This window comes from Canis aureus, chromosome 15, assembly GCF_053574225.1.
Source record: "Canis aureus isolate CA01 chromosome 15, VMU_Caureus_v.1.0, whole genome shotgun sequence".
Lineage (NCBI taxonomy): Eukaryota > Metazoa > Chordata > Mammalia > Carnivora > Canidae > Canis > Canis aureus.
The window spans coordinates 36,446,292-36,457,249 of NC_135625.1; positions in this window are offsets into that span (position 1 = coordinate 36,446,292).

Consider the following 10,958-nt stretch of genomic DNA (forward strand, 5'->3'; position numbering starts at 1 on the left):
CTAACTCTGGGAAATGAACTAGGGGTGGTGGAAGGGGAGGAGGGCGGGGGATGAGGGTGAATGGGTGACGGGCACTGAGGGGGACACTTGACGGGATGAGCACTGGGTGTTATTCTGTATGTTGGTAAATTGAACACCAATAAAAAATTACTTTATTAAAAAAAACCAAATTCACCAAAAGTATACATTAAATATGCACTGCTTTTGTATGTCAATCATACTTCAATAAAGTGTTTTTTTTTTTTTTTAAAAAAAGAAAGTTTGATATTGCCAAAAGTCAAGTATAGAGATCAGTGGAACTGAGTAATGAGTTGAGAAATAAACTTAGATGTGTATGAGCCATTGATTTTCAACAAAGATACAAAGGTAATTCAGTAAGAAAATGAATGTCTTTTCAATAATTGTTGCTGGATCAATTAAATATTCATACGGGGGAAAATTAACATTGATTAATTTACCTAACCACATACATAAAAATTTACTCAAAAATATACAATTCTGGGGAAGAAAAGAAGAAAATTTTTGCAAACTTGGGTGAGGTAACAGATTCTTAGGTATACACAAAAGGCCTGAACCATAAAAGAAAAAAATAATAATGGACTTCAAACAAATAATATTTTACTATTTAAAGGATACCACTGAGAAAACAAAAGACAAGACACCTGTAGGGGGAAAATAATTTATAACATATTACTCAAAGAATTTTCAATCAGAAGATATAAAGAAACTTTGCAACTCAATAATAATAAGAAAAATCCATAATAAAAAAATGAGTAAAAAAGATGATCAGAGATCTCACAAAAGAATTTTAGTAAGCACCTAAAAAGATGCTCAGTATAAATTTTACTGGGGAAGGAATATCTTAGCATTTTAAAAATCATCCCCATGGGTAGTTTTCAATGTTGTTTATCAAATATATTCTCTCCGAGCATTTGACTTGAGGGTATTTCCTGATCTCTTGAATTTCAGTGTAGCCACGTGACTTACTTTGGTTAATGAGATGTGAGCCAACAGGTTATGTACGGTTTCCATGTAGAAGCCCTAAGAATCAGTGTATGATTTGCAGTGTTTCCTTTTCTTGTCTTGTCAATCATAAAAGTACAAAGATAGAGCCTCCAGAAGCCTACATCCATTATAGTTAATATAGCATGAGCAAGACATGACCTTTTATTGTGTTAAGCCACTAAAATTTGAGCATCTGTTTTTTACTTCAACTAGTCTTTCCTCAGTGATGATAGGGCTAGGGTTCTGATTCTTTAAGGTTTTTGATTGAAAAATAAAAAAGCAAAACAAAAAAACCTCAGCCAAAAGCAAAATGAGAAAATTTAAAAAAGAACTTGAATTCTATTTCTAACTCAGCAAACTCCTTTTATCATATTTCTATTATATTTTAGTTCCTATTACTTCTTTCTCCATAGCAAAGTCTATAATTCTCAAATGGAATCTCCATTCAGTTATCTTAAATTTTATGTATTTTTTATTATATTTCTTTGTTTATGCTTTCTTCCTGAATTATGGTGTTATTTCTCAACCTTTTCCTCTAGATCACTGGTATGTTTATTTGCTTATTATTTAAAAGCTGTTAATTTAAAAGCTTCTTCCTGATGAACCTAAATGAGTGGGAGTTCTTTTTCTCCATGGGACAGATAATTGGGATAAAATTTCTAGGACCATAAATAAGTAAATCACTAATTTTCATAGACACCGTCAAAATGTTAAAGTTAAGTCCATCGATAATCCCTGAGAATTCTGTTAGTACCAATAATAATAATTTTAGATATTAACATCATTTAAATTTGGTCCAACTAATGGCAGGTAGTCCATGATTGTTTATATTTGTTCTCTCTGATGTCTGTTTGTACTTGCATGGTGTCCTGTAGTATCCCAACATGCAATGTTCCCTTTTATTTTATCATTTTTCTTGTATATATTTTCTTTGACAGCAATTTCAGGATTTAGTTGACTTAGTGAACTTCCATCAAGTCAACTCATCTTCTTGCTTTGTTGTATCTTGTGAACTGTTGAGTCTCAGCAGCCTGTTAATAATTATAGGGGACATACCAGGAAAGAAGTAATAGCTGTGACTTGCTCCGAAATTGTTCCCAGATAGCAGATAGATCAACTCCTGTTTGTTTTATTTTGTTTTATTTTTTTGTTTGTTTTATTAGTGCAGCACCTTCATCTGAGATTTCAAGACAAATTGTAAAAAGAGTAAAATTGTGTCCCTCCTGTCTTAGTTCAGAAGTTGCATCAACTGTAGTGTAAAGCAAAAGTGCTTCTTAACAGTTGTGGAAATTTCTCTGGACCTCACTATATGAATTCTTCCCATTTTTAGTTTACAGTTCTGTTCAATTTCCTTTTCATATAAGTCTTACGTATTTTTATGGAACATTTAGAGGTTGAATGTAAGATAAGGTGAGTAGGCTATTTATTAGCTCAAAATGCTACCTTATCTATTTTTCTCAATATTTTCCAGGAGTCTTGTAATGACATTTAAGTGGAAAGTGAATCTTTCCAAATACTGTCCCAAAGACCTCAAAACAGGAAGGAGGGAAAATTACAACTACAGCCAAGATTGTTTTAACTTATGAGTTTTCTTCCGTATATCATGGTGTTTTCTTTAATGTAGCGATAGAATAGCTGTTAAAATGCACTTATGTTTTCAAGCAATCTTTCGATAATGTATCCACCTAATAAGAATAACTCTACCAGTAGAAAGGATAATGCAAGTCTTTCTGGGGTTTGAGTGGTCTTGTGTCCTTTAAATTGCTTCTTTGTTAAAAACCTGGGAAGTTTTTAATCGCATAGGCAGAACCTGAAGAGAGAAACCAGCCAAGCATGAACTATTGTTCTGTACTGGCCCATTAGGCTAACAAATGAGGTGAAGGTAAAGTTACCACTCTTCTATTTGTGCGTAGTAACTCATTGCATAGACAGGTAAAGGCATGTAGACAGCCTTTATTTTGCAATCTGAACATGAGAAAGAGAAGAACATTTCTTGCTGTTCAGGGAACTATATACATCACACAGAGGTGTCTCTCTCTACTGTGCCTCCTTTCCTCAATGTTTTAGGAATAGAACTCACTTATCAAATGCTTAGTGAACTGAACCAGGTGCTTTAAAGTGCACACACATCATATTTTTTTCATAGAAGGTACTTCTTCATTACCTATGATTATTTTCCAAAGAAAATATATTCCTGTGGAAGAAGCTAAGAGGATTTTATTCTCATCTCTGTCACAGACTCAATTGACTTTATACAAGTGACAAAATCTCTGGATTTTTTTTAATCTGTCAAAGAGGAAGAATATTCTCTACCTTGATAGACTGTAGTTGTATATGAAAAATTTCTTTGGATATAAATTACTTTGATAGTGATAGTGGCCTGATCCTTTTTTGAATAACTGTATGTCAATATTAAAATTGCATACTTTTTGTGTTCTGGTCATATGTATTTTTAAATGTGTGCTCTAAATAGTCAAAATGATAAAATTAATGGAATTTGGTTCATCAAGTACCAAGAATATTCATTAGTGCCTAACAAGGATGAGAGTAAATTTCAAGTAAGGCAGATAGTTATGTGTTAGTTAAATAGTGGAGGGGGTCACTGTGTAAACCAACCTCTAATTATGAAAGATTGACACTGAAAGCCATTAGGCCCTCACATCCACATAGGAAAGAAAAAAATCCTTCTTTTGGCTTCTAGCTTATATATAATTGAAATTAAAATGAATAAATCACTTTTCTTGTATTCTGAGTGGAAAAATCACATATCAGAATGAGCAAGGCGGTCAATTAGAAAAGTCAAAAATATATTTTTTAAATAGCTTTAAGTGTTTTTATTGTAAGTTATAAATATGTGGGTCACTAAAAACTACTGACAGGGCTTTTGATGCCAGGCAACCATGGTATCAAAGCCAGAAGTGAGTCCTCTGGAAATTTTTTTTAAAAAAATAGAAAAAGAGAAAAATAATTTTCTCCCATTTTAGAATAAGTGATATTGAAGGTTGAAGATAAGCGAGGAAGGAACAAAATATGTGCAAGTGCTTTTATTTCATATCTTGACTATATTTACCCAATTTAAAAACATCTAAAATGCTAATAAAAAATTAACTTTTTACTACAAATGGAATTATTTGGATACAAAACTATAAGTAACAGGCATGCAAAGTATTCTCTTAGACTATATTTTACACACTGGATGTGTAAAAGTAAAGCTTCTGTAATACAGTTGCAGTCTTAAGCTTCCTACCGAGTAATCATCATCCAATAGTAAACATGGAACTTAGAAATTTTAGAAAGAAAACCCAGTAGATGTCAGAAATGCCAGTATACTGACATGTAGCAAAGCATGGTTCCTACCCTTTTATCTTTTAAATGCAGGTTCACAAAGAAAGCTTTTAAGTAGGAGCTCCTTACTAAGGCCATTTGACCCTACCTCTCCATTGTCACCCTAATTACTGACTATCTTGACTTGAATGATAATGCATTCCTAGAAAGATGATAGAGACTAATTTGGAGCATTGCTACTTCTGCAGAGACCCTGGTTGGGTTTTAATCCTTCCAGGGGAATTAATTCTGTGAGGAAGTCTTATTAGATGGCAAAACTAGAAAATCATCTCTGAATACAGAAACCACAAACTGTGGCCGTCTGCTTCAGAGTAGCAGGTGTACTTGTCCCAGGTGACATTAGACTGTTTGATGTAAATGAACCACTTGGCACACAAAAATTCATGCATCTCATCAATGGTAACTTTTAAGAAAATGTCTCATCTCTTCCCAGAAGAAGAGAGGAGTGGTAACCATGTCAACAGCAGAAACCACAAGCTTCCTTTCCTCCCCTCCTCTCTTTCTCCTCAGTCCTAAAGTCAAAATAATCACACTGCATTTTCAAGAGGGCCAATATTGTTCCCACAGGAACAAAATTTGGTTCTTCAGCGGGGAAGGATCTTAAATGTTACTCCAAAACCCCACATTACATAAACAGATGTATAGTACATCTGTGTATTAAAATTATACAGGCAGGGGATACTTAGGGAAAAATATGTCTAAATGAATAAAAGGTTGAGAGGCACTGCTGAAGTGTAATGGGGGAAATGGCTAAACATTTATTTATCTTAGTTTTAGAATTAAATAAAATGTGATTTAAAAATGTAAATGGCTAATGCAGTCTGAAGGTCATGGAGGTAGGCTATAAATGGGAAAAAAATAAAAGCTGGAGGGGAAATAATTGCTATTTGTTAACGATGAAAAGCTGCATATTGGTGGGAACCTGAATATTACTAAAAATTGGATGCTTTCCAGTTTGGAGTATGCAGGGGATATGGAAATCTTTCTCAGAGTATGATGGCAGAATGGAGGTACACACAATGTGGTCAGTAAATACGCTGCTATTCTTTTAGGGGCTGAATCAGGACAGAAGAATCCAGAGCTGTAGATATCCTTGATCTGTGTTGGCTGGGACAGACATGTGCCTTTAAGTCATGAGATCTAAGTTTGCATTCAATTCTCATTGAGCGGGAAAGTCATGATGTTCCACCAGAATATCCCATGATCTCTTTCAAGCCTGTCATTGATTTGGAGCCACTGGATAAAGACATGGATACTGAATTCAATATGTTTGGCCTCAGTTTCCCACTCAGCAGGGTCTTGCGGAGTCTTATCTTTTGCAAGTGAAGCTTGCTGATGATCAGGATTGAAAGGTAAAACTATTACACTAATGTTTGGACTATGATAGAAAACAAAAAGTTTAGAAGCTAATATAGCACAGGGTAATAATTGCTTTGAAAATCCCTTGTAACAAAGCTGCCATTTCAATAAAGTATGGCCTATTCCTGTACTTTAAAAACGTCATCTCCTATCACACTGAACATTGATGTCCTGCCATAGTCCAAGAGCCACTGAGATTAACAAAACATTGTGAGTACCCAAGGCTTCTGATCCTACCTCATGTTTCTCTTTTCCTTTGAAAGGGGCTATGAATTAAAATTTGAAAATGAGAGGATGCTGATGTCCAAATACCTACTTGACATCTCCTTTTGGATGTCTAAAGGAACATACTTAAAAGTGACCTCCTTACTTTCTGCCTCCTCAACTTACTGTTTTTGCCATCTTCCATGTATCTGTCAATGGCAATACCATTCCACCTAATCAGGCCCAAATCCTTGCTTTTAATCTGGACTTTTCTTTCATAATCTATAGTGAATTTATCATAAAAGTCACAGACTTTAGCTTCAAAATCTGTCCTGAACTTACCATTTATTAATATCCTCACTGCCACTCCTTCAGTCCAGGCCACCAGGAGCTCACACCTGCATTGTTGCATTAATCTCCTATCTGGTTTCCTCGCTTCCAATTCGCCCTAAAATTTGCTATAAACAGAACAGCCAGACCATCTGTTAAATCATATTAGCATGTCACACCTCTGCTTAAAACTTATAGGTGGCCTCTGTCTCATAATAAAAGTCAAAGTTCTTAATATGCCCAAAACCCCCATCCCCTAGACACAAACATACCTCGTCTCCTCAGACTCCTCTTAGATCTCTCTATGAGTTGGTCCAGCCCTCTTCCTTGCTGTTTCTCAGACTTTCCAGGGGTGGAAGGAGTCTTGTTTCAGGGCCTTTGCTTTGGCTGTTTTCTCCTTCTGGAATGATCTATCCTCATGGATAGTCCCCCCTCTTCCTTCCATACCTTTACTAAAAAATACTCCCTAATTACGATTTAAAAGTATAGTACCTTTCATAACAATCCCACTCATGGAATTTTATACTCTCTTCCTTTTTAGTCACTTTCTAACAGGTATATAGTTTACCTGTTAATCTTATTTACTGCTATTTTTCCACTGTTGGGCTATATGCCCCATGAAGGCAGGAAATTTTGTCTGTTTTATTCACTAATATATCTCTATCTCCTAGAACTCTGCCTGTCACATACTAAATGTTTTCTAAATAATTAAATAAAAGGATACATTTCCAAGGGTTTTCTTTAGTGGCCCTGATTTCAAAGTTTGCTGAGCTGATATAGCAGAGAAGAGCCTGCAGCATTTAGAGACAATTTTGAAATGGTCTTACAGTCTCTGATCAGCCTTATCTGTGCTCCAGACTGTAGTGTGCACTAATTCAGGGCTCTCCCAGGCAAAGACGACTATCTTAATTACACTGGGCTCTGGGTCTCTGATGGGCCTCCTCGCCCTGCTCAGTCAGACAGTGAAGTCACTTCAGTATCTCTCCTCAAATTCCACCGGGGCATCAGGAAGCATCCCTTCCCCCTGCCCCCCTCTCCACACCACAGGCCATGGAAGATGGCTGGATTAACTGCTGTGCCCAACTTTCCCAGGATACAAGACTTAATTAACAAATGCCTTTATTTCCAAATGTTCTTTTTCTGCCCAAGGATAAATTATGCCTTTGGGTTTTAAAACTGGCTAATGAAGCCCAAATCTTCCATGACTCCCTTTTCTCCCTCATCCACTGCATGTGTAACATGGAAATCATCAAGTGAGCATAAGCAGTACAGAACTCCCTGTGTCTGTGCTGGAAGCACACAAGGGCTGGATTTGAGTTTTGGAAGAAAGAGTGAAAGGAACATGGGTGCTATGCTGGGGTCTCATTTCTCACTCACTCAGAAGCCTGAGTGAACCTGGCAGATGGGCTGGGCTTCAAAGGGGGAAGGAAGCTTGCTGAGCTAACAGATTCAGAGTTCATCCAGAATTATCTGAGATATTCATCCAGAATTATCTGAGATTACATAGCTAAGGAGCAAGAACTTGAATTGTGATCACAGAGTACAGCTGTGATCAGAGCCAGGAAAACAGTGTCAAGTTTCAAGTTGTTGGCTTGAAGATGTAAATGGAAGAACAAGGAGAGGTCAGATGGGAATGCAACAAAGAAGCAAAAACGTTAGTGCAGGCAATTCCTGAGAACATGAATGATGAGAGGATGCTCAGGACCTGCTTTTATGAATACTAGCATTAGGGCAGCTCTTTTACTAATGAGAGAAATCAGCAATCCCTTCTGGAATTCAGTGGGAAGAATGCCACTCTTCCTGAAAAGCCATTATATCAACAACTGAAATCCAGTAGCACAGTAACTGCCTTTAGGGTATACAGAGAGTGCAGGTCAATAAAATATCTTTGGAGGAGGCTGAATGACTGCATGTGAGAAAAAGACATATTTTATTTCCTCCATTAGGCAGGTTATCAAAAATTCTCACTCCACCTCTAAAAACTGGGGAATTGGTTGGCTAAAGTATTTTGCACAAGGAACCAAAGTAACATTCAGTGAAAAGCATCAATGGTACTGATGGAGTGTAAATCAGTGACTTGAGCTGTGGGATTAAATTTTCACCCAATGCCCAGCAATTAATTGTGTGATCCACGCTTTCAATTTGCCAGAGAGCACCTTTGTCCGGTACCTTGGCAATTGCTTTAGGCTTATTCTTGGCCTGTAGGGTGGCCTTGATACTTATAACTCTTTGGATTTGGTAAAAATGGCATCCAGGGGCCCACAGAGGACATAGGGGAATACTTATTCAAGGTGACCTGAGTAAACATAGCACATGGGATAATGTAAATAGGATTTGGGTATAGAGTCAAGATTGTAATAACAAGGATAATGGTCAACACAGCAGTCTTGGTTCAGACTGTGTATGTGAAATTTCTGGCTCAATCTCTTAGTTACTACTTGACTTTAGTCAAGTCACAATTATTATTATAGCCGTGAAAAGAGTCCAAGCTTCAAGTGTAAATTCAACATGGAAAATAGGCAAATGAGGAACATGTTCAGAGACCAATAGTACTGGGAGATGTTTAAGATATGGTATAATACTTAATGCTAAGCTAAACTCATGAGATTCAGGGCTGATGTTTTCATTTATATGTGATACTAGTTCTGTGCCACCAGACCAGATATTGTAGCTTAATGGTTCCAGAAAGAACTGTATATAAAGAAGAGTTAAGTGTGTCCAGCTGATAATATGTATAAACATTTACAGATCATTTGCATATGTTCTAAGACCTATACTAAACTAATTCCATCAATTCTATGAGATAGGTACTATTCTCATTTTATGAATGACCAATGTTTAAAATGTTAAGTAGCATGCCCAAAGGCTACAGCTAGCTGTGAAAGAGCTGGGAAAAAAACCCACAGATTGTCTGACTCAAAAGTCCATGTTCATACCACATCACTACATGGCCCAGAAAGAAAGGCAAGCTATGGTTGTTAAAATTTGGTCAGAAATGTCTCATGTGTTTTATTGCTGAGAAAAGATGATTAAGACATGGGCTATGTGTCCCAAATGTCTATCACCCTCTTCCTATAAATCAATCAGAAATGATGGCATTATTTGTTAGATCATTAATGAAAGAAAGCTCATTTCATTCTCTATGTTTCTCACTAAAGAAGTTATATTTATAATATTCATTTTTAACAATCATTATTTCTTCTTTTTTAAGGTTTTTATTTAATTCTATTTAGCAAACATACAATGTAATATTAGTTTCAGGTGTACAATATGCTGATTCGACACTTCGATATATCACCTGGTGCTCATCACAACAATTGCTCTCTTTAATCCCCATCACCTATTTAACACACCCTCTATTCACCTCCCCTCCAGGAACCCTCAGTTCTTTATAGTTAAGAGTCCATTTCTTGGTTTGCCTCCCTCCTTTTTCTTCCCTTTGCTCATTTGTTTTGTTCCTTAAATTCCACATATGAATAAAATCATATGGTGTTTGTTTTTCTCTGACTGACTTATTTCACTTAGCATAATAATCTCTAACTCCTATAAATACCCCCTAGCTACTGTAAACATCAGGGTACATTTATCCCTTTGAATTAATATTTTTGTATTCTTTTTTTTAATTTATTTTTATTGGTGTTCAATTTACCAACATACAGAATAACCCCAGTGCCCATCACCCATTCACTCCCACCCCCCGCCCTCCTCCCCTTCCACCACCCCTAGTTCGTTTCCCAGAGTTAGCAGTCTTTACGTTCTGTCTCCCTTTCTGATATTTCCCACACATTTCTTCTCCCTTCCCTTATATACCCTTTCACTATTATTTATATTCCCCAAATGAATGAGAACATATAATGTTTGTCCTTCTCTGATTGACTTACTTCACTCAGCATAATACCCTCCAGTTCCATCCACGTTGAAGCAAATGGTGGGTATTTGTCATTTCTAATGGCTGAGTAATATTCCATTGTATACATAAACCACATCTTCTTTATCAACTCATCTTTCGATGGACACCGTGAGGCTCCTTCCACAGTTTGGCTATTGTGGACATTGCTGCTAGAAACATCGGGGTGCAGGTGTCCCGGCGTTTCATTGCATCTGAATCTTTGGGGTAAATCCCCAACAGTGCAATTGATGGGTCGTAGGGCAGGTCTATTTTTAACTCTTTGAGGAACCTCCACACAGTTTTCCAGAGTGGCTGCACCAGTTCACATTCCCACCAACAGTGTAAGAGGGTTCCCTTTTCTCCACATCCTCTCCAACATTTGTGGTTTCCTGCCTTGTTAATGTTCCCCATTCTCACTGGTGTGAGGTGGTATCTCATTGTGGTTTTGATTTGTATTTCCCTGATGGCAAGTGATGCAGAGCATCTTCTCATGTGCGTGTTGGCCATGTCTATGTCTTCCTCTGTGAGATTTCTCTTCATGTCTTTTGCCCACTTCATGAGTGGATTGTTTGTTTCTTTGGTGTTGAGTTTAAGAAGTTCTTTATAGATCTTGGAAACTAGCCCTTTATCTGATACGTCATTTGCAAATATCTTCTCCCATTCTGTAGGTTGTCTTTGAGTTTTGTTGACTGTATCCTTTGCTGTGCAAAAGCTTCTTATCTTGATGAAGTCCCAATAGTTCATTTTTGCTTTTGTTTCTTTTGCCTTCGTGGGTGAATCTTGCAAGAAGCTACTGTGGCCAAGTTCAAAAAGGGTGTTGCCTGTG